This window comes from Ursus americanus, chromosome 27 (genome assembly GCF_024610735.1).
Source record: "Ursus americanus isolate L20-20 chromosome 27, mUrsAme1.1.p, whole genome shotgun sequence".
NCBI classification, from domain to species: domain Eukaryota; kingdom Metazoa; phylum Chordata; class Mammalia; order Carnivora; family Ursidae; genus Ursus; species Ursus americanus.
The window spans coordinates 14,377,671-14,402,171 of record NC_142153.1 but is presented as its reverse complement, the minus strand read 5'-3'; positions in this window follow the sequence as shown (position 1 = coordinate 14,402,171).

Sequence of the window (24,501 nt, the reverse complement as noted above, 5' to 3'; positions counted from 1 at the left end):
TTGGATGACAATTAGCTGGTATGATGGGGGTAATTATCACTTATCATCCACCAGGTTGGTCTAGGCAGTTCCTCATGATAGCTGGTGAGGGTTGTAAGAGAGCCGGCTTCTGGAAGGATGATAGGCTAGGAACTGACACAGGTTATAGCAACCATATCCTATTGGCCAAAGTAAGTCACGAAATCAGTCCAGATTCAAGGAGGTGGGAAGGAGGAAGTCTACTCTTTGATGGAAATAGATGCAAAGTCATAGGGCAAGGAGCAAGGCAAGGGGAATAATTGGGGCCATCTTTGTAATTGGCATAAGATAGATGATGATGCTCAATACATTTTTGTCAAATGAATCGGTGACCTTAAAGGACAACTAGTCGTCACCACTGTGTGCTTCAGTGCTCTTTACTACATTTTAAACAAATGGTTACCCACCCTTTGCTTGAGCACCAGCTATTACGGTAGGAAACTCTACCTTCGACCATAGCCCTCTTCCTCTGAAGCCAAGAAACTGAATTGAACCGAAAAAAAATTGGGGCACCTGGGTGGTTCTCTCAGTTAAGTGTCTGCCTTTTGCTCAGGCGCTGGTCCCAGAGTCCTGGGATGGAGCGCCCCCATCAGGCTCCCTGCTCAGCGGGGAGTCTGCTTCTCCCTCTGCCTTTGCCCCTCTCCCCTGCTCATGCTTTATCTTGCGTGTGCTCTCCCTCAAATAAATAAATAAAATCTTAAAAAATAATAAACTAAAAAAACTATTTACCTGTTTAGAACTCTGTTTCTTTGTGAAATATTGGGAAGGTCTTCAAAATCCCAAACAGATTTTAACGATGTATTTTTTATGACATTCTGTACATGGCTTCTGAAATAGGGACAGCCTTTCCTCATCTCTCTACCTCTCCCTTCCATTTAGTGTAAAGGCCTCATGTATTTTCGTGGGTAGGTGCACTATGAAAACATCTCGGTTTTTGTCAAAGACCCAGAGGTCAGAAATTGATGGGCTTCAGACAGTGTACTTTCTATATCACTTTCATGATGGTATCTGCTATAGAACATTTCGGCTGCATAAAAAGAGTTACTTCCAAAGAAGTCATTTGGCATTTCCAAAGGGCTTTGCAGACATTCTGACTTTCCCCTGTGGCAATTCTGTGAGGTCAGTGAGGGTTTTCATTCTTCTTAACTTATGGATAAAGGTTTAGATGCAGGTGGTATGGCCTAGTTCACAGGATATGTCAATGGTTGAACTCGGATAAAAGCTCACGGCCCGGGGCTCCGTCAGGAAGCTGACCTGTGTTTATATTGGTAGGTGAAGGCAGATTGAGTCCACGGGCTTGAAGTCTACCCTGCAGCTCTCACACAGCTCAGAGTCAGAGCCTTAGCCTGGATAGCAGAAAGGGATTTCAGAGGTCTTCTGCTCTAGGGCTAGATTCTGATCTGGTTGTGAAATCAGTTTAGTGGATTGTAGGTTAACATTTCAAGAAGTGACATAAAATATAATAAAAAAGAATAAAATAAAAATAGATTAAATTCATATAGCAAATGTTAATAAAAATGTATTCTATATAAGGAAATACGTATCAGTGCATAATATGCATGTATATGTGTAGGTATATAGAGTGTTGCCATTTAAGGTATTATTTCTTACTGTGGTTCATGTTCAAAAAATTTTAAAGCTACTGGTGTAGTCTAGCCACCCTTAGTGGAGAACCCAGGCAACTGAGGCTCAGGGACCTAGGTCACCCAGAAGGCTGGTGGCCAAAGGTAGGTTTAGTCCTAATTCCCATCGGAGGCAGCATAACATAGTGGAAAGAGCAGCCGATTTTGGTTCAACTAGAAGTTGGCTCAAACCTTTGCCCCATTACATATTGGTTGTCTAGTGCTGGACAAATAGCTTATCTTTATTTTACAAATGAGAAAGCTGAGGCTTGGAGAGGTTAATACTTACATCACAGGGTTTAGGGTGGGGGTTAAATTCGGTAAGATGATATAGATGAAATAGATGAAATAATTAAGACCTGACTCATTTGATAAATAATTTTTCAGTCTAGGCATCCCAAAGACCACCACTACCCCACTTTTAAATATAATTCATATATGATATGAACATAATGAATTATATTCATTAATAGATATGAATAATACATATGAATATATACTTATATATATAAGTAAAATGATTTTAATACTTACATTGCCAAGGTTTAATGATTTATATATATATATATGTTTTTATATAAAATTTTATAATAAATTTTATATATAAAATATTTTAAAACATATATATATAAATCATTAAACCTTGTCATAATTAGTGACAAGCAAATACCTAATAATACTAAATTGAATTTTATGCAACAAATATGTGCTAAATATGTGCTAGGACTTCTAGAAATTAAAAGAAAACAGAGTTAATCTAGTAGACAAAAATGAAGCATGTACACATGAAAAGTTACGTTGCAAAACAAAACAGAACTTGATAGTTATTATAATAGTACTGTACGAACGGCCCCTCGAAGAAATGTTATAACACCTCTGATGAGGGAGAAATCATTCTGAGGTAGAGGAATCAGGAGGGCTGCCTGGAGGGTTTGACTCTGTGATATTTGCAGGACTGGTAGAATTTAGAAAGTCATGGGAGGGGCGCCTGGGTGGCACAGCGGTTAAGCGTCTGCCTTCGGCTCAGGGCGTGATCCCAGCGTTCTGGGATTGAGCCCCACATCAGGCTCCTCCGCTATGAGCCTGCTTCTTTCTCTCCCACTCCCCCTGCTTGTGTTCCCTCTCTCGCTGGCTGTCTCTGTCTCTGTCGAATAAATAAATAAAATCTTTAAAAAAAAAAAAGTCATGGGAAGAAGATAACATCATGCGAGAGGGAGAGGGTACAAAATAAAGGTACAGAGGTGGGAAATCTAATGATGTAAGACAAATTCAGTTTGGGCAAATGGAAGCTACAGGTAAAGGAGCAGGAGTAAGGAAGCCTAGGATCAAATTGTAGAGGGACTGGACTGCCAGGCTCAGGACTCAGGATCTCATTCTGCAGGAAATGGGATCCTGTAAGAGGTTTCATCTGATTAGCGGCTTGAGAATAGAGTATTTAAACACAGTTCATTCCCAGTTTATTAGGAGCACGTAGTTTCTTGGAGATGAAATGTCTTGTTCCGTTTTAATCATGGAAGGTGGAAAGATCACCAGTCACTGTAACCACATATCACTTAATAAAAAAAAGACAAAAGTAATTGACTCAATTTGAATAATTCAAGTTTGAGGCCAGGCTGGCTAACACCACACCTCATAGGTCTTGGGTAAAGCAGATTTGGAGAAATTTCTCTAAAAGCATTAGACAAGAGGTGGATAAGATGCTAAGCTCTGAAGATCAGTCAAGGAAGTAGAAGCAATCCAGTCCTGACCTGGGGGGTGGGGGGCAGAAAAATGGTTGGGATGGAGGGATGCCCAGCACCCAAATGAAATAGCATGCAAATATTCAAGATTTGTAGAAATGGTCCCATCAGAAATGACTGATCCCTAAGAAAATGATGATTTGGAGCCCAGCATGGGCATTACAGTAGACAGTCCAGGAAATAGATGACTTGTAGTTCTCACACTGAACCCAAGAATGCAGATGTCACTTCCCAAGAGCTAAGTGTGAAGCCAGTAATTACTGTTTTCTCATTCTTGAGGTGGTGACCTTCCGCTCTCCCCATATTCCAGACCAATTTCTCCTTTGATGTTATCCAGGTTTTAGCTCTTCTGCTCAAGCTAGGACTGTTGTGAAAGCAACAACAACTCTATGTGTGTGTGTGTGTGTGTGTGTGTGTGTGTATAAAATATATATATATATGATATAAATATTCTTTGTACATCTTGGACACAATATGTGTGCAAAACAATCATATTATTTAATTATTATTGCTGCTATTCTTATTATTTGTGTTTTTCCGTTTATTACTTTACAGTTTTAATCTTCTTTCTGGAAATATCAATTTATGTTGTCAGAGGTAACTGATGGAAAGCAATAGTAAAAATTTTATTAGCATCTCTGAATAAGAAACACACTTTGTTGACAGCATTTGTACTTCTTTCAGCTTTATTGAGGAATAATTGGCAAATAAAAATTGCATATATTTAAGGTACACAATATGATGCTTTGATATATATACATTGTGAAATGGTGACCATAATCAACCATCACCTCAAAAGTTGAACTCATAAAAGCAGAGAGTAGAATGGTGGCTGCCAGGGGCTGAAAGGTGGGAAATGGAGAGATGTTGGCGAAAGGGTTCAAAGTTTCGATTATGATCCTATTCGTATTAATTAGCCAGTCTTCAGATTCATATTTCCAGACTTCTCAGTTGGATTTCCAAATGACTTCATAATATAATAGCTGATAGAGAATCTAGGGATCACTAATACCCCCCACACACATCCTTCTTTTCCTTCTTCTTGGCACATAATCATAGCGTCTACAAGTCCTAGATAGCATGTTTTCCAGACTCTTCCTCGTTATGGCTATCTTTATCTTTTTATGTTCTCGCCTTGTGCTCCTTGTTCCCTTTATGTTAGGTTAATAAGAACTGAATACAACGCTCCATCCGTGATTTGACTTTAGTGAGTCACAGAAGGATGATTATGGAATTTGTCTAGGGCATAGAATTTCTACTGGTACAATTAAATATATTAGATTTGTGACATCAAAATAACAGTACAAGTGATACCATACCCAAGTTATATATTTTTTCTATTTTGCTTGGCTCCACCTGCTTCCTAGTTCCCCTGCCACTTGCTCTATTGAGTCTTTATCTAACTGATTCTTCTCATGACATTTCTAGCTATCTCTGCTCCCCCACTTTAGGCTGGTCTCCAATATTGCCTCTATTGTTCCCATTGTGGCAGAAGTCTCAGCCCCTCCAGCACTCAGACTCAACCCAACTGGAGAACAGAGACTCTGGTTCAACTCACTTCTTCAGGACTCAGATGAAGTGCCATGAGGCATGAGATCTGGCTTCTCCGGTGGCTGCTCAAAGGGCTGGGAGGCACAGACAGATAAATGAGGGTGTTCATGCCCCAGTGCACAAAGTTTGATCAATGACAAACAGGAGATAGAAGGGAGCCGGTAGATTTTTTCCCCTTTCTCCTGATGGATCGTTCTAAAGTATAATCAGTCCAAAATGCGTAGTGGCATTTGGTGTGAATGAACCATCAGCTGAGTTTTCTTGTGAAGTTATGGACAGCATGCTATGCACAACCTTTTATTTGCTTCCCCTTCCCCTGCCTCACATACCACTTTCTCCTTTCTTGCTGGGCTAGCATGGCCATAAAATGAACAGCACGTGTACCACGTCTATAGCTCTGTCTTCTAGAAAACTCGAGCTAAGCCACATGCTGATTCTGTAATCATTTATTCTACAAACATTTACTAATGCTTTCCACGAATTCCAGATAATGTGCTGAGAGTTGTGGCTCTCGCTTGGAAAGTTGTTCACAGTGTAGTAGAAGGAGTCAGTTATTTATGTATTACTATAAATCCTTGTCGAATCACAACTTTTCTCAATGTTATTAGTACAGTTGTTATTTAATAGAGATTAATGTAAAAAACTTGGTACTAGTATTTAAATAACATTTTATCACAGCGTTTTCTCATGTCATTTAATATATTTAGAAGCATTGGGTTGTGGTCATAAGCTCCACTTAACGAATCTCTAATAATTAATTAATCATTTTCCTAAATTTGAATGTTTGTTTTCTTCTTTCCTGTCGCTCTCTCTCCTGTCTCTGCTCCTTCTCTCTGACCCTCCTTTCTCTCTCCCACACTCTTCCTTCTCTGTCTCCAGCCCTAGCTCCCCTTCCTTCCATTCTGACCTCCTCTTTCTCCTCCACGTCCTCCTCCTTCTCTTGGCTTACACATTTAACGCTAGGATGAGCACTGAGGCATACAAATCTTGGCCAATATGAAAGGTAAAGAACCTAGACATGGTACCTCATTACCCCATTTTCAGAAAAACTATGGTGTGTATTAATGAACAAGTAAAGTGGGAGAGCAGAGAGCACGTATATTGTTTTCCAGGAATTATCACCATTTATAATATCTTTAGGAATGTATCTTTAGGGAAGATTCCTAGAAGTGGAAAATGTGTCAAAGGATAAGAGCGGAGGAGGAGATAGCTAAATTTCTTTATAAGTTCATCCCTAAACTTACACATCAAAATTCCTTTGAGATTTGCTATATTAATAGACGGATATAGTATGTTGTGGTTTTCACGATTTTGTTGGTGTGGTTGAGCGTATTTCTTTATAAAGTGTAGCAACCTTATTTTCTTTCGTGAATTGTACACTTACACCTATTAGAGTTTTAGGTGTAATTAATTAATTAATTAATTTATTTATTTATTAACTTGCAAGTAACCTTTACAGATTAGGAATATCCTCTGGTGTCCTGTGGTATTCCTCAGAAATATTTTTCTTAGCTTGATAATGATTTTTTAATTCCTGATTTTACTTTACAAACACGACAGACATTTTTGAATCCGGTTTTGTGATACTTTCTATTAGTTTGACTTTCAACCTTGTTTCATCTGCAAATCAGACAAAAGATATCATTTGCAAAGCTATTGATTTAAAAAAAAAATAGCCTGAAACAAAAAACAATGAAACCAATAAGACAAAGGTCAGAAGCAAGCAGTACCAGCTGACATTTGTCTGCTAATAAATTTAACTTAGTGGTTTATCATTCACAGATGCCTTTCTCTCTTCTCCATGAAATCATTGTGAGAGGCTCTGTCCCTCTTGATCTCAGGTACCCCCTGCATAGCGTCCTTATTTCTATGTTCGAATAGCTCCAGTATCACCATGCAAAAGGGAGTGGCCAGACTTGGATGGTTGTGATTATGAAACAGGTGATAATTCCTGGAAAACTGCAAAGCCCCCTCTGTTCTCACACTTCACTTGCTCATTAATACACACCATAGTGTTTCTGGAACTGGAGTAATGAAGTAACATTTTGAGGTCCTTAATTTTTCCTACTGAGAATTGGGACAAAACTTATGTGAGTAATCCTGCAACGCGGGAATATGCCAGAATTCACCGTTGGCAGAATTAACCCACAATATTTCTGTGACCTCATCCAAACCCTGGGAGCTTCCTCTGGGACAGACCAACTTACAATACATTGGGAGGCATTATTCTAGCTTGGGGTGTAATTCCTTCTCAATTTTGTTTTCCTTCCATACGCTTTCTAGTTTTTAAACAATTAACCTTGATAGAAAAGGTAAAAACCAATTAGGAGTAGTTCTGTCTTTTCTCTGTTGACATGTAATGGTGTGTTGAATCCCTGGTAATTATGGTTTCTGTTGCTTTTGATATTATGGTTTCTTCTTCATTCTTTTTTTTTTTTTTTTAAGATTTGTTTGAGAGAGAGAGTGTGGATGAGCAGAGGATGGGCAGAGAGTGGGAGCGGGGAAGCAGAGTCCTGCCGAGCACAGACCCATGACCCTGAGATTATGACCTGAGCGGAAACAATGAGTCAGATGCTTAATTGACTGAGTCACCTACGCGCCCCAGTTTCTTCTTCATTCTTGTTCTCTCTTTCGACCTGTAAACACAAAATCAACCAGCATGAAATCACTATGCACAATGTGTAGGGGTGAATGTGGGCTGAAGCTGTCTGAGGTTTATGACCATTGTCAGAGCTGAGCACATGTACAGAACTCTACTGCCATAGCTCCCTTCTGACCCTACCCAAGGCCTCATTCAGCCCATGCTATCAATCACTTAGCGCTTTGAGCTATGGACCAACATTCCCATCCTGCAGGGGAGATCTGGGAACTCCAGACCCATATTCATTTATGCAATGTAGGTCTGGTCGTGCCTGATGTCTACCAACTGATAAGTTTTACCTTGCTTCTTGGTGTCTTCTTGCAGAAAGGGAAGGGGACTACCAAAGTTATAAGATCATGCTTCTATCTAGGGATCCCTTTCTTCTTTCTCAGAGAATACCCTGGAAAGATATCTTCACCTTGGTTCATGCACGATTTCTCTGGATGTCACCATGAGTCTGACTAAAGGAGACTGAAGAGTCTAGTTTGGACAAGAATGTCCCCCTGCTATTTAACTTTTTGGCCAATAAGTGTTCCTGGAGCCCAGCTGCAGGGATGGGTAACACATACGTTCAGCTTGAACCTGCAAGCTGTTGAGGGCAAAGAGCATAGGAAATTCAATTCCAAGCTCTAGTTGTTTCTGATCAGACTTGACGTGTGTGCCTGGACAATAAGATTTGCGACCTCAGCAGAATAAATGTAAACCTAATCCCAATTAGCATGTATAAATAGTCCTGCTCCAAGTACTCGGTCTCTACTTCAGACCCTCACACACAGGGGAGGGATGGGGTGCAGACTGTGGAGCCTAGTGTATCTGGGTTCAAGTATATAAGATTCTCTCCCATCTCCTGGCAGGTGCCTGTGGGCACATTACTTCCCCTTTGCAAAACTGCAGTTTCTTTATCTTAAAAATAATGACAAAAATAGTACCTGTCTCATAACCTTGTTGTGAATGTTATGAAAGCATAGCAAGCAATGTGCTTAGCACTGGGCCTGGTATAGTTTTATTTTTTTAATTTTTTGAAAATTTTTAGCTTTTTTTAGTTTTTATAATTAAATAGTACTATAATAATTTTACGACTACTAATAAACATTATACAATAATGCATATTATCTATACCCCTGGCCTTTCATAATAAGAATATTAATAATAACTGTCTTATCATTATCATCAGTATCAAGAGCCAAGAAAAGGGATATAATGCATCATTACCCATTTCCAAGGACCTAAAAGCAATTCGCAGACCTTAAGTCCTTCTGACTCTGTGTGATATTTTTCTTTTGTCTTTACTCAGGACAAAGGCTTACAGTCTGTATCTTACCTTGTTTGTATGATAACGTGAAATTTATTCTCCTTTTCACCCACATATGCCCCTAAACTAGATTATAAGCCACTCCAGCCTAGAGAGTGCCTAAGGTATGGTTATATGTGAAGTACGTATGGAACGGCACGAACTAGGTTGAGCTCATTTTCAGAAATCAGAGTGAGTATTCTTGTTGCTATTTTGAAAAGGAACTCAGAGATTTCCTAGGGGAGGAGACTGTTTAAAAAATGACTCCAGTTGCTTTTAGACTCAGAAATAAAATCTAAGGACTCCATTTAAAATTTGTGTTTCTCAGTCTTCTCACTCAACACACACACACACACACACACACACACACACACACACACACAATTAAAAATAAAGCAAATAAAAAAACAGAAAAATCATTTTTTCTAATGGGAAGAAGGAGCTGTGGATTTTCCCACAAGAAGGGACCTGCATGTGTTAGGGGTTAATCACAGATCACAAAGCCTCTGCTTCATTTCTAATTCGATGTAAAATCTATAGCCACTTGTGAAGAATCAGGAACGGAAGTAGTAATTAGTGACGGTAGTAGTACTAGTAATGGAAACACACCTAGTAATAATATATCATTTCTTCAGTATTTGGCATGCTAAATATTATACAAAACACTACATTCTTTATCACATTTAAGCTTTACAAGGAACCTATTATATAGACAATTATCCTATTATTCTCATTTTACGTATATAAAACACACAATTCAGAGATTAAGTAAATACTCAAGGACATTTTAATTCTTTGAAGAATACTCCTGGAGTTCCAGATACTGCCTGGGAATTGGGAATATTGCAGTGAATCTCCATTTCCTGGAGCTTCCATGTTAGGAGGAGAGGCAATGGATAAAGTGCAGAGTGTGATAGATGTAATAAGTGTTGAGGAGAGAAATAATGTAGAGACAAGTGTTAGGATGTATCAGAGGGAGATATAAATTTTAGGTGGGGGGTGGTCAGGGGAGGCCCTACTAAGAAGGTGACATTGAAAAAGGGACCTAAAGAAACAGAGGGAACCAACCACCCACCTGGAGGAAGAGCACTTCAGCGAGTGGAAAAAAGCAAATGCAAAGTCCCTAGATTCGGAGTATGTCCTGTTTGAGGAACATTTAGGGGCCAGCGTGATGGGAGTGAACTCCTGAGGTCACAGAGGTGATCGGGGGCTAGATCACACAGTCAGTAAGGTAGGAAGCCTTTCAGGAGTTTTGAGTAGAGGAATGAAATGATCTGACCTACTTTTCTTTTTTTGTTGGTTAACATATTTTTAAAATTGTGGAATTATTTTAAATTTAGAGAAAGGTTGCAAAGATAGTATGCAGTGTTACCATGTTTCATTCACCTCGTTTCCCCTAATGGTAACCTATTACCTAATGGCGGTGTATATGTCTAGATTAAGACATTAACACGGGCACATCACTACTCCCTGAATTACTGGCTTTAACCAGATTTCACTGATTTGCCCACTAATGTTCTTTTTTCTGTTCCAGGACACCAGGTTGCATTTAGTCATCCTGTCTGCTCAGTCTTCCTCCAACTCTGATAATTTCTCAACTTATCTTGTTTCTCTTGGTTTTGAGACTTTGAAGAGTCCTGGTCATGCTATTTCATAGAATGTCCCTCCACCAGGAATTGTCCAGTGTTTTCTCAGTTTGACTAGTCTTATGGTTTTTGTGAAGAAGCCCGTGGAGGTCAAGTGTCCTTCTCATCACAACATATCAGAGGGTGGGTGACATTCACATGACTTATCACTGGTGATGGGAACATTGACACTTGGTCGAGGTGGCATCTGCCTGGTTTCTCCACTTCGAAGCGATGGCTTGTCCCTTTCTCTGCCTTATTTTTTTGGAAGTGAGTCATTCAGTCCAGCCCACATTCCAAAGGGCATGAATTAATTTACGGCTCCCTGATCTCGTGTTTAATGGTTTAGCAGGTCTCTCTGGGAGAGACATCAATTAGGAAACTGTTGCACAAATCTAGCAAGAATAATGCTGGCGGCTTGGACTAGGGTAGCAGCAGCGAGGGTGGTGGGATGCAGTTGGGTTTTGGGTATATTTTGAAGGTCAAATCTAATAGGATTTACTGACAGATTGGTCCTGGGATGTAAAGAGATGAGGGTCAAGTATGGAAGTATGAAGGTGCCATTCACTGAGATGAGGAAGGCGGCCAGTCCAGTAGGTCACAGTGCTAGTGAGGGTAGGGCAGAGAGTATGTAAACGGGTTCTGTCTGACTCCAAAACCCAAACTCTCAACTCTTGAGCTACTCAGATTCTGTATGTCACTCTCATCATCTGGGAGGTGTGTGCTGGCAGGAATTACCATAGAAGTTTGAAGTATTCTTATTGCGAGTTTACTCCTCTCCCTTTATAGCTGGTCCTTTCCCCAGATGTCCAGCAGAGGTGTGTTTCCTCCTGCTCAGCAGTCCTGTGGCAGCCTGCCAACAGCAATACTCAGAATGGGAAGCACTTGGAGACAGCCATCTCCTGTTATGGTCATCGTGGACTTTTATGGGATTCCTTTATTATCGCCCTGCAAATGCTGGCTTCTTCCCTAATTAAACAGCAACTTTTAAAAAAATTATCATTGACAAAATTACCCATAACACACACCCTAAAGCCATCCAAATTGGTCCAGGTTAGGGGGAATGCTCTATGATATTCATCACTGGAAAATGATGTTGCTTTAGAAAACTTTGGCTACGTTGTGTGAGCCGATTGAACACACTAAATGGAAAACGATGCAGGTACAGATGTACATACATCTCACCACCGCTCCCTTCTTTAGGCCTCTTGTCGATTTCAGTGGGGGCTCTGTAGGCGGAGATGAAGCCAGAGCTGTATGATGGGGCTCCTCTGAGCCTGGCTATGTGCACATGTATCCGAGGTATCGTTTTCAGCTAATTGTGGTCATGTGCTGGCAGTTATGGACCTGCTAAAATATTTTCTCATTATTTTTAGCATAACATTCAAATTCCTCATTATGGCAAACAGGCCCCTGCCTACCTCTCCATCATCATAGCTCGTGTTATCCTCACCAGAGAAGCCTTCCTTCCCTGACACCCTCAGCCTTTCTCAGCTCAATCCATTTGTCTTTTGCGCTCGTCCCATTTGTCTAAAGTCTTCTTTGCCTGGCCTTTGCGTGGCTCATTAATTTGTATTTTCTATATCTTAGTTAAAAAGTTACCTTTCCAGGAGGTGCCTTCTTTTACTACGGGATCTAAAACGGGAACACTGTTATTCCGTCTTACAGCAAACACTTCTCCTGGTCAGTTGCTTTCTAGCATAGAACCCTGCTTAGTTTCATCCCATCCCTTTGAATAATTTGAAATTATTATTGTTCATTTCCTTGATTATTTTCTAACTCCCTCTGCTAGAACACAAGTTCTTTACTAGCAAGGGTAGCCTTTGTTTTTTTTCAAGTCTACATCTCCCACAACTGGACAAATGCCTCAATTATTAGTGATCCACAAATATTTGTCAAGTGACTGAGTTAAATATCCTGAGGGTTTCCTGAAAACAGATTGCGAACAATTCACTCCATCACTTTAAATGGAACATGTGGGGAAATGCAGCCTAGGATAAATACACTACAGGAAAACCTTTTGATTTGAGGCTTCAAAATGCATGTTTTGAGCTATGCTGGAATAAGCAGCTAGAATGGAGTGCAGCAGAACGTGGAAGGAGGGGAATCTAGCAGAATAAGGTCAGAAGCAGGCATTCGAGCAGAGCTAGTTAATTTCCACCACTATGAACCAGCCCAGTGGCAGGACACCACAATTCCTAAGAGATTAGATTCCATGGATTGGCTCTCTGCCCCACACATCAGACACCCAAAGAATCCCATGTTGTTTTACCATGCAATTCCCACAGGGGTTGTCAAAAAATAGAGAAGAAGGAATAGGAGGGCATTTTGGAAGCCAATTATCTTTAAAAGTTCATTGATTCATTTCCATTCCAGTCTCTTGGGGGCAATGGCAGAATTCTCTAATGGGTAGTTGATTTTTAGAGATGCGAACTGAATGGAAGTTTGGGCATCTCAAATTAGGTTTTGGAAGCACCTGTTGCATTAAATAATAGTGGGAAAGTGTATAAAAACATACGTCTTCTGGGAAAGTGTGTTCGTCTTACAAAACTAGAAACTAAAACCGATATAATTTCACCCATTTGCAGCTGTGTGGCATTTGGTATTAAAGGCTCTGGACAGTGTCCTTTTTTTAGGAAGCCTCAGCCTTCGGATGGATACATATCAGGTGTATGCGGGCCATGGAGGTGATGTTCAGGTGGAATTCTTGGATACAGTCGCAGAATCCAAAATCTATTTAACCTCGGCAGGAAGTGAAGGTACTCCAAATTCAGAGGCAGGAGTGGGCTAAGGGACCTTCTACTATATCCATTTAGCAGAAACCATCACAGCTTTATTTTATCTCCATTGGTTTTGGTGTTTTTTGTTTGTTTGTTTGTTTGTTTGTTTGTTTGTTTGTTTTGGGGGGTTTTTTGCTCATTTTCATTTTTCTCTTTGTGTTTTTTTTCCTTCTTTTTTTTTTTTAATTCTGTTTGGCATTCAGTCTTTCCTTGAGGGGATAACCCTATTTTTTAATTTAAAATTTATTTTATAGGGGCGCCTGGTTAAGAGTCTGACTCTTGGTTTTGGCTTCGGCTGTGATCTCCGGGTCATGAGATCGAGCCACACATTGAGTTCTGTGCTCAGTGCAGTCTTGCTTAAGACTCTCTCTCCTCTGCCCCTCTCTCCTCTCTTAAAATAAATACATAAACCCTAAAAAAAAATTATCTCATAATATGTAACCCCTGTCTCTTCTCCCACGACTGTGCCGGACACAGGTGAATGGCCATAAAACTGGTCCTCTTTCTTCCTTTCCACTTTCCTTGGTATCAAATGTCGCCTTGCTTTCCTACCTTCCATATTCTGCTCTCTTTCTAACACCAAAGAGATTTTTATGGCATCCATACTAGGGTGTCATTGACTACCCAAAACATAATTATTCTCACAGAGCAACGTGATAGAATGGAGAGTGTGGAGGGACTTTTGGTATGCTCCTATGGAGTAGAGTAATTATATTTCCTTGCAAAACCCTTTGGCAGTGGAATCTGTGATGGTGAGATCAAGAGTTAGAGAAAAACCAATGTAACATTTAGTTGAAGTTCTGATGTGCCTGTCTAGCACATTCTGCCTCCCAAAGATACCCCACTGCCTTCTTCTTAGTGTTTTCTTCAAGGACATACAGGACTTACTGTGAACGATGTGGAAAGAGCTGACAAGCCCACAGAGAAGCTCTGCCCTGACTGAGAAATTGGCCTCCCCACGCGGAGCCAATAAAATTCCCCCAGTTCTGCTGAAGACAGGAGGTTAGCTGCGGCCTGCTGCGGACTGTGTCAGGGGTTGGAACACATGCTGAAAATGAAATCTAATCTTCAGCCACAGTTGTTGTTTCTTCAATCTACCATATCTACCAGGGAAATCAGATCTGGCAGCTCAAGTGCCTGATGCTGGTACAACGCGTACTTTTGGCCTCTTCATAAATTAGACTCTCAGAGTTGCAGAGAGGAATAAAAGAGGGAACAGAAGTTAAAAATAGAAGAGGAGAAAAGTCAAGGAGCGGTCTGGGACCAGGGTCCAGATAGAGTCTGAGTTGCTCGCCTGCCCGTCCTTGGACGTCTGTCTAGCTCGGATACATGCACAATATTGTATCACCCACTGAACTGGACTTGGAGTCTCCTTCAGAGGAAACCTGAATTGTTCCAGTCTGAAATGAGGGCATTAACACAATCAGAGACATGGCTATGCATGTATTATCAGATCCCCTTCTCTTAGCCCAGGGTGAGAGGCATTCAAGTTTGTTAACGTGCAGGTTTTGAAGTAAGGTGTGCTTTCAAGTGATACTTTGAGTTCTCAATGTGCTGTCTCTGTGCGGGTAGAAGAGAGGGGCACTGCCGAGCCGGTGAATTCCTGTTTGTGAACAGAGAGCTGGGCCATCACCCTCAGCCATGGTTGGGACAAGGGACAAGCGGGAGAGAGCCCTGTGTCTCATTGCATGTGGCCTGGGTTTAAACCCCTGCGCTCCCCAAGAAAGAGCCCCATTCCTAGGTCAAAGGGAGACCTCCCTTTCCAATTTGGCTTGGCACCTTTGGAGGGGTGTCCCTGTCACCCCTAAGTCTGGAAGGTGATTATATTAATCAGGATTCTGCAGAGAGGCAGAAGCCATAGGAATTAAGTGAATAAATGAATGAATGAATAAATAAATAATTGATTGTATATATGAATATACACATATAATTTTATATATAAAATAATATATAAGATAATATAAATTACACATGCACACATATATGATGATTTCTTAGGAGGAAGGGGCTCATACAATTGCAGAGACTGAGAAGTCCCATGGTCTGCTGTCTGCAAGCTGGATACCCGGGAGAGCGGATGGTGTCAATCCAGTATAGTCCATGTCCCAAAGCCGGAGAACCAGGGAAGCCAGTGCTGTAAATCCCAGTGCGAGGGCAGGAGAGGACCGATGGCCCAGCTCAAGCAGGCAGGTGGGAAGAAAAACAGGTGAATTCCTCCTTCCGCTGGTTTTTCTTCTCTTTAAACCCTCCACTGGGTGATGCCCCCCCACCGAAGGATGACCTCACTGAGTGCACCTATTCAAATGCCAATCTCATCCAGAAACACCCTCACAGACCTACCCTGAAATAACGTTTAACCTGGGAACCCTGTTGTGCTGTCAAGTTGACACACGAAATCAACCATCACAGTGACCAAGATTTGTGGGCAGGTAACTGTGCCTGCCTTTGGTCACCTGCTTTCTCCTCTGAGGATGGGGATCCTAAGTCAGGACTGTGGCCGGGGTGGGGCCAACGAGGTATTGACAAGGGGTTGCCAAAAAATCCAGTCGTTGAGACAAATACTGTTTTAATGCAATGGTTTTAAAAAACAAATTTCATGCAAAAAAAAAAATCCACAGTGGACCAATGATCAAAATTTTCAATAAAGACAGGCTCCGTGTTACTGATTTTTCTTTTGCCTCCAGCTTCAATGTTGCACAGCTCGGCACTGACCTTGACAACAACCATTCTGAGGACAGAGTCCTTTCTCCCCCAGTGTCTCTTCCTTAATAAGGAAGAGGAGGACTTACTACTGTAGCAGCTAGGCCAAGGCTGGAGGCAAGAGCTTATGCCCATGAAGATCGATTGTACTAGCAAAGCCTGTTGTTGACACAACCTCTTAATTGAGCGTTCCCTACTCTACCTCACACCTGCATGGTTCTCCACTGCGTGTAAAAGAACTGGCCGATCGGGAAGGTTCTGACTCTACGAGGGTAAAAGCTGTGACGTCATCATTCGAGGAGCTGTCTCAGGTGGCAATGCCGCCTTCTCCATCAGGCTTCAAGAGGGGCCGTGAATAAGATCCTCTGTGGACCCAGGTCTTTGCTATTCAGGTCATCCTCTGGGACAAGAGTTTGGGTCTGATGAAGACGCTTCATGGTGCCTGATGGATACATTCTTCTCATGGGTCCTTTAGATAGGGCTTCGGTCCTTAACACCCAATAGCACTTCTATCAGTAGCACTTCCTTCTGGTACAGTATCTGAAACCCTCTCAAGCGCTAGGGTCAATGGTTAATAATCTGTGAGCACCCCTGAGCAACAGCATTAGCTTAAGCCTCTGACCTTTGCTAATAGTAACAGTGAAACTGCGTGTTATCCGGCAAACAGTAAGGAAAGCAGGTAGTTGGGCTTTTCACTGGTAATGAAAACTAGCCATTCTGATTAATTGATTTTTCTCTTTTTTCCTTTCCTTTTTTTTTTTTTGGTAGGCAGGTTATGGTGTCATCTGGGAGTTGGCTTTCCTCCGTGCTCTAAATCAAGAAATAGCTTCGACAGGGGCTACCTAGCGGATTTTCTCAAATGTTGCTGTTAACAGCAGTAAGGGAGTAGAAAATGCTTTGCAAATGATGAATTGTTTCCCAGGTTCATCTCAGTCTTTGAAATAACTCTGTGAGGTAGGAAATATCATCTCTATTCTATGGATGAGAAAACTGACGTTCAGAAAGGATAAGTTATTTGTTCAAGGTCATACAGTTAACATCCAAGTGGTAGTAGAATTGAGACCCAAACCGAGGTCAGCCAACTTCACATTTCTGGTTCTTGTAAAAACTCAGGCTTCTTTAAAATCACTCTGATATATTCTGAGTTCGCTTATCCCACAATGCCCCAGCTCAATCCAGAAAGCTATTAGACATGACTCCTTCTCTAAATTGTGGCCCATGGAGACAGGGATGGTTAAAGAATACCCTGCATCAAGTGAAGTTTGCTCATGGGAGCCTTCAGTTTTATTCAGCATATTGAAAATATTTGCATAGATTTCTTTTTGCGGGCAGTACCGAAGAGCAGTATTTCTGCAGGGAAGATGGCCTGTCAGACTCAGAATGAGCCTGATAAGAATCTGCCCCTGGGGGGACTTTCCTGTATTCAACTTCCAAGTCCGGTGGGGCTGACCCGTGGGACCCTTATAACTTCCCACAGAGCTGGAATCACACTACATTCTTGCCTGGATGGGAGCAGATACATTGTATGTACTCAGCAAAAGCCAGAGTTAAAAGAACAAGTCTTTAGGACTCTGGTTAGTGCATAAATTAGCAATCATATTCTGGGAGTCATGACTCGCCCAGCAGCATTTTTCTGACTGTATGCCTTGACAAGCTGGGTCATCCCTGGACTATACCGCAGTAATGAGTAGTCCAGCTCACAGTCGACCAAATACACTTTCTCAGAGACATTATTTGCCAGGCTTGGTTTTCTTGCGATCTAAAGGAAACACACCTCTTAAGATCTCCCCTTTGAGGAAATTACAGGCTAAACCCAGGATCACGCACCAGATCAAGGATTCTGCGTCCTCACCAGGTTGTGATATTTGCCCAGGTCGTAAAACTGGGATCAGATGATGAGTTTCTGAAAAGCAAAATCAGAATTCGAAGAGAAAACGTGTGAAACAGGAGAGAAGCTTGCCTAGAAATGAACAGTCTGCTGGCGGTGCGTGGGTGGGGGCAGGGAAACTGATCTCATCCTGGCATCGTGGATGATGTCTGCCCACAATGAAAGAAAAGCCTGTGGTCTCGTAGCATCTGAAACAAGTACATCTTCCTCTGAAACATACACTTGGACAGAGCAGGGAAATTAAGATCAGAGCAAAACACGCCAACAGCAAGGCACGGAGGGTTTGAATCCCCCTACTCTTCAGTAGGTGGAGACACTGTACCTTTAACGTGCTTGATAATGATTTCTTCATTTCTCATCAGTATCGTTTGCATTTCTCCCTTGTAACATAGCCCTTTTTTGTAGTTATAGATTTTGCCATCATTCTCAGCATGTATGTGGGGTTCGTTATCGATGGATTTTTTTTTTAATATTTCAAAAGAAAAAACCTATTTTAAAAGGCACAGAGACATTCTTAGATCTACATTTCAGAATAATTAATGATAACAGCCAACTCCTGCTACATTTCTCCCATATTTAGTGGTTGTACTGAGGTCTTCTACTTCAATCCTAACAACACGGAAGCATTTTGGGGTGTTTTCTCTCTTCATTAGTTAAGGGAATGGAGAAAGTCTTCTCTTTCTATCACCCACAAGAAAAGGATATGAATTGTCCACTCCCAGCTGATGACGTGAATGACATTTTGAGTGTCTGTGTCCAGGTGTGCATGTGGGTGTAGGGTCCCAGGACAGGTCACCCCAGACAACGACGTAGCAATTATTTTGAATTGAAGCTACTTGGAAAACAGCTGGCGAAAGGACACTCAAACGATCCTGTGTCCCCCAGGAAACAGGAAACAAATCTCCCATATGAAAAATACCCACCCTGTACTGGGAAGTAAAAAGATATTCTTGTCACCAGAGACAAGGATTTTAAAGTCAACAAGGCTGTTGAAACCTTGATATTTTTTCCCCTGATCTACTGCAGCCTAAATTCCACTTAGAATTCTTTCCTAATTTAAGTTCCCAAACACCGGTATTCTTTATCCTATCAATTCCTCACAAATTTCTTGTCTCTTTGTCTAAAATGTATAAAAATTGCCCAGCAGGTCATTTCTTTAGTTAATCCATTTCAATGCGGGACCTCTGTGCACGTGTAATAAAACTTCAGGTTTTTGTTTTTTTAATCTGTCTCATGCCAATGTTGTTCCTAAACCAGCTACAAGAACCCTTTGCAGGGGAGCGGTGGAAAGGGGAATTTCTCCTTCCCCTCCCTGGACATGCACACACACTACTTTAAGAGCGCTCACCTTGACCTAGTTCTAGAACATGCTTTACCTCCCATTTCTTGCTCTTTCCTCTTCTTACCTCTCTTTCAGATGTGTCTAGACATTCCGACTTGACTCTACCCATCTTCTGCTCGAAATAAAAGGGAGTGTTCTGACTGAGCTTCAGAATCTTCTCCATCTTCCTTCCTGCTGCCTGGATGAGCAACCCTGCCAGGTTAACTTACTTTGAGATTTTTCTGTCCCCGTCAGCTAATGGGCAACACTTTCTCAAGACTTGAAAAAGTATCTGGATGGTAAGAAAAAGAAGTAAATTGACATTAACACTCAACACAAACGTTTTGTCAAACACTTGCTTATGACATTGGTCATAGCTTTTGCCCTTTGTCTTAAAATGCGTATTCTATTACTAAAAAAAAAAAAAAAAAGTCTCCCTGCCTGCCCAAGGAAAGACTTGCTGTTAGTATTAACAGTAAAAGGATGGAAGGAATCTCTTAAGTTGACTGAAGATCTTTCACTGTTTCCCATTTTTGAATCTTTGTTAGTGCTTATTTCATCCAGACAGAAAGGTGTTGCTTGGCTAACATACAACTTTATTCTGAAGAATTTTTCCTGGAAACCTGATTCTAATAATAGATTCCTTCCATTTAATAAACTTGATCAGATTTTAGTCTCAGAAAGGGAACTAAATGAATCTCTCTCTCTCTCTCTCTCTGGGTCTCTTTCTGTCTCCAATCTTTTCTCTTCCTCTCTTCACTTCTTAGATATTCTTTCTCATTACCAGATTATTTCTCTGATCTATTATCTTCCTCTTTTTAATCTGCTAACAGGTATCTTCAATCCACCTGCCTGACAGAGGGAATTCCTGGAGCCATTCTAGCCTAAAATCACAAGGATTTTAGGGTGCTCTTCACCAGCCAGATCACCAGCTCATTTCCTTCCATCTCTAGCTCCCCATGAGTCCAAAGGCATAGAATATGTCAGCAAAAGGAATGTGGGCCGCCATGATTGATTCCCCCCACCAGACTCTTTTGTTGCTATTGATGCCATTACAGTCACACTCTCTAGTCACCTCTGCAGCTGTTAGAGTTCCCACCATTACCCCTGACAAGATGGCGGGCATCTAGACTAAACTACAGGGACAATGTAATTAATACCTGAGTAATGTCAATTTTTTCAACATTGATAAGGTTATTTGGGATTGCTAAATTGGAAAGATGTAAAGTAATAGCTTGAATAGGGTTTCTTTAAGATTCAAATAAAAACATAGCATGATAATTCTCAAAAAAGCCTTTTAAGTAGATATGGTCCGTGATTTGCCTGAGTTGGCCCATACCAGCTAGTGAGAGCTGGTTGTTACATTTTCAGGAGTTTTGAGAACAGGTTGTAAAATGTAGACATTATTAAAAATTAAATTACTACAGAAACTTAACTCAAAATGAATTACATGGAAACAATGGTAGTGAAAACTCAAACTCATTCCTTCCTCATTATTTTACTCTATTTTACTATTATCTGTGCTTTTCAGGCTATTTAAATCTATTTGTTATGTATGGTAGAAATACTACATACTGTTGTTCTACAGTGCATTGTTCCCCAATTCCGCGTTCGATAAAGTTCTATTGGTAGCTTGAAATTGGTCACTGTGAGTCTATTTACACCACAAAAATGGGCAAATGTTACAAATCAGAGCTTTTTCCCCAGAGACCTGATTGGTGGACATTTACCAGCCCACCACTGTATAAAGTTATTCCTTTTTATAGAGGAGGAAGCAGAGGCTCGCAAGGTCCAATAATCTTGCAGAGCGTTCGAGGTTCTGCCAGCGTTGGTCACAGGACAACTAAAGCAGGATGAACATTTGGTTTACTTTGTTAACGGTTAAGCATTAGTCAGGAACAAGAAACCCTTTAGTTACTCCCCACGCTCTCTCTTTTCCTCCTCACGTAAACCTCTTAAAATGCCTTCTCTATTTTCTACCACCTTCTTTCCAGTTCATTCCCCAGCCAATGCAGTGTGTTTTGGGATCTTCAGCTTACAAATTCCACACTCCGCCAGAAGCACCACAATATCTCAAGTTACATCACACCTGGAAATTCACAAATTAACTTCCGCTCAAGTGTGTGACTCTCAGATAGAAAAGCCTCAGAACATGATGAGAAACTTGGGTATATTGGAGCTTGTGTGGGTATGGAATGGGCAAAAAAAAAGGTGAAAAAGGGAAATAGAGCAGAACAGGAAGTGTGTTTATTAAGCCTGGGAACCTGCAAGTCCACGCGTGTTGAGGTGGTGTTTATAATGACAAACTTTACCCCTTTATTCTTGTTCGGAGTGGACCTTGGCTTTGATATTTTTATTTAGTAACAATAGCATCTAAATACATTTTCCCAAAGACATTTAGGAATCTTGCTGAGACTCCTATGGAAGATTCCCCAATAATTTCCAAATAATATCATTATTATCTCAATTTTCACAATCATGATCATAATCACCATTACCCTCCCTTCCATTTGTAGTACACCTTATATTTTTAAAAAATGTTTTTACGGGGCTCCTGGGTGGCACAGTCGTTAGGCGTCTGCCTGTGGCTCAGGGCGTGATCCCAACGTTCTGGGATCGAGCCCCACATCGGGCTACTCTGCTGGGAGCCTGCTTCTTCCTCTCACACTCCCCCTGCTGTGTTCCCTCTCTCACTGGCTCTCTCTCTGTCAAATAAATAAATAAAATCTTTAAAAAAAAATAAAAAAAATGTTTTTACATAATTTTACATTGGTATCATATAATGGCTTTTAAAATCTTGTTTTGTCATTGGATACACTAAGGCATGGGGGGATAATTTATCCAGGTAACTAGACTGATTGAAACTTGGTTGGTTTTAAATGTAAGCTCTGATGAGAAGTGAACAATTACTCTACGTGAGGCTCTATCAGACGCTTTTACATACTCTATCATATCTGGGTCCCTCAAGATAAGTACTATGGCTCATATTTTATAGATGAGGAAATGGGGCATCAATAATTAGATAATTTGTCCAAAATCCTGTGGTGCGTTAATGTTAGAGCCAGTGATAGAACCAGTTCTGTGGGATTGCAGAACAGGTGCTCTGTCCCCTTTCTTTCAAACTACTAGGCGCAAAATTAGATGACTTACCCTCTTTGAAAGTTACTTCTGGGGTGCCTGGGTGGCACAGCGGTTAAGCGTCTGCCTTCGGCTCAGGGCGTGATCCCGGCGTTATGGGATCGAGCCCCACATCAGGCTCCTCCGCTATGAGCCTGCTTCTTCCTCTCCCACTCCCCCTGCTTGTGTTCCCTCTCTCGCTGGCTGTCTCTATCTCTGTCAAATAAATAAATAAAATCTTTAAAAAAAAACAAAAGAAAGAAAGTTACTTCCATTCGTGGGAAAAGGCACAGAAACATATGAAGGATGTTTAACATGTATCTGTCATTCTGGTGACATGCTTTCAGAAATTTGTTCCCCAATGAAGGATTTGGGAACTTAGCGCCATAAGAGAAAGCAGCCGGGGGCCTATCAAATGACCCCAGTTCTTTGTCCTCAAGCTCTGACGTTTAGTCACCAATAGGAATGGGAAAGTACCTAAAAATATCAAGTCTCAAAACTTTCTTCAATTGGGTGAAGCTTAAAAAACACCAGTGTGTTTCTGCATGACATTTAGTGTTTCCTTTCCTACTCCATAGATCCTTGTATCCCGAGAAAACTCTTCAGGCACGTTTCTTTGGAACTATAAGGCAAATACTTTGAGGGCGTGAATTAAAAAGTTATTTCTGCACTTCCACAAGCATCTGTGGGCAACTGCTGACTTTGTCTGGTTTCTCCAATACCTCAGTTTAGGCAGATGTGGCTCTGGCCCATGCGGGTCCCAGCCTCCTATAGGCTACCCTCAGTCTGTTTCTTTGGCAGAAGGAAGGGCTGAGGGCTGAGGGTATGGAAGCACAGCCCCTTGAGGCTGACAGACAAAACTGGCACGTCATTGCTTCTACTAGCCAGAGCAAGTGGTAAGGCCAGGTCAGATTCCAGGGCTGGGGAAATAGAGTCTGTCCTTTAATGGAAGTTGTTATAATGTCACTCTGGAAGGAGCATTGGGATAGGAAGAAGGATAATTGTTGCCATTTAAAAAGTAATCTATTATAATAGCTGATCGATCCTCAAGTAGCATTTACTTTGTACTAGAAGGTGTTCCAAGTATTCTCGATGTATGGTTCATTTGATATTCAAAACAACAATATAGTTACTATCAATATCCATATTTTGTAGATGAGAAAAGTAAAACACAGAGAACATCACTGATGTGCCCAAAGTCACACAGCTAGGGAATAATTAAAATAATTCTGGCTTTAGAGATTGTAATTGTAACTCCTACAGTATTTTTTTTTTAAGATTTTATTTATTTATTTGACAGAGAGAGAGACAGCCAGCGGGAGAGGGAACACAAGCAAGGGAGTGGGAGAGGAAGAAGCAGGCTCCCTGCGGAGGAGCCCATTGTGGGGCTCAATCCCAGGACTCTGGGATCACGCCCTAAGCCAAAGGCAGACGCTTAACCACTGAGCCACCCAGGTGCCCCTCCTACAGTATTCTGTTAAGAAAATTTCTTTTTAGGGGAACCTGGGTGGCTCAGTCAGTTAAGCGTCTATGTTTGGCTCAGGACATGATCCCAGGGTCCCAGGATCGAGTCCCACGTCAGGCTCCCTGCTTAGTGGGGAGTCTGTTTATTCCTCTCCCTCTGTTGCTCCCCCCTGCTTGTGCTCTCTCTCTCTCAAATAAATAAAATATCTTAAAAAAAGAGAAAATTTCTTTTTATGGGGATGACATTGTGACAGCTAACCATGAAGACATTTTCATATAGGCACAGAAGCATCAAATACTTACCAACATATTACTTTTTGGTTAGTGCTGGTTTTCTGGACCACAGAACATGACCTTTTAGACAATTTTGTCATTCAAGTGACAGTCAAGTCAATTCAGCTTGTATCATTAAAGTGACAAGGAGATTTTATTACATGAAAAAAGGTACATGCAGGAGTGGTACAATCTATGAGTTTGAAAATAGAATTGAGTCTTGCTTTCTTAGTTTTCCTTCCTCTTTGTTCAGAAGAGGGAGCTGGACTGAATAATCCCTGGTTCTCCAACAGTTCAAAACCTAAGTCCCATCAGCAGCATAGCTGTGTGTTGATCCAAAGCTATTTAGGGGTTATCTACGGTGGGGATGACAAATGTACTACTAATTGACGGTATTTCTGGGTTTTAATTTTCTGTATATTCTTTACAAGTGTCTTAAGTCACTTCCTTTTTAGTACCTTGGTAAGATAT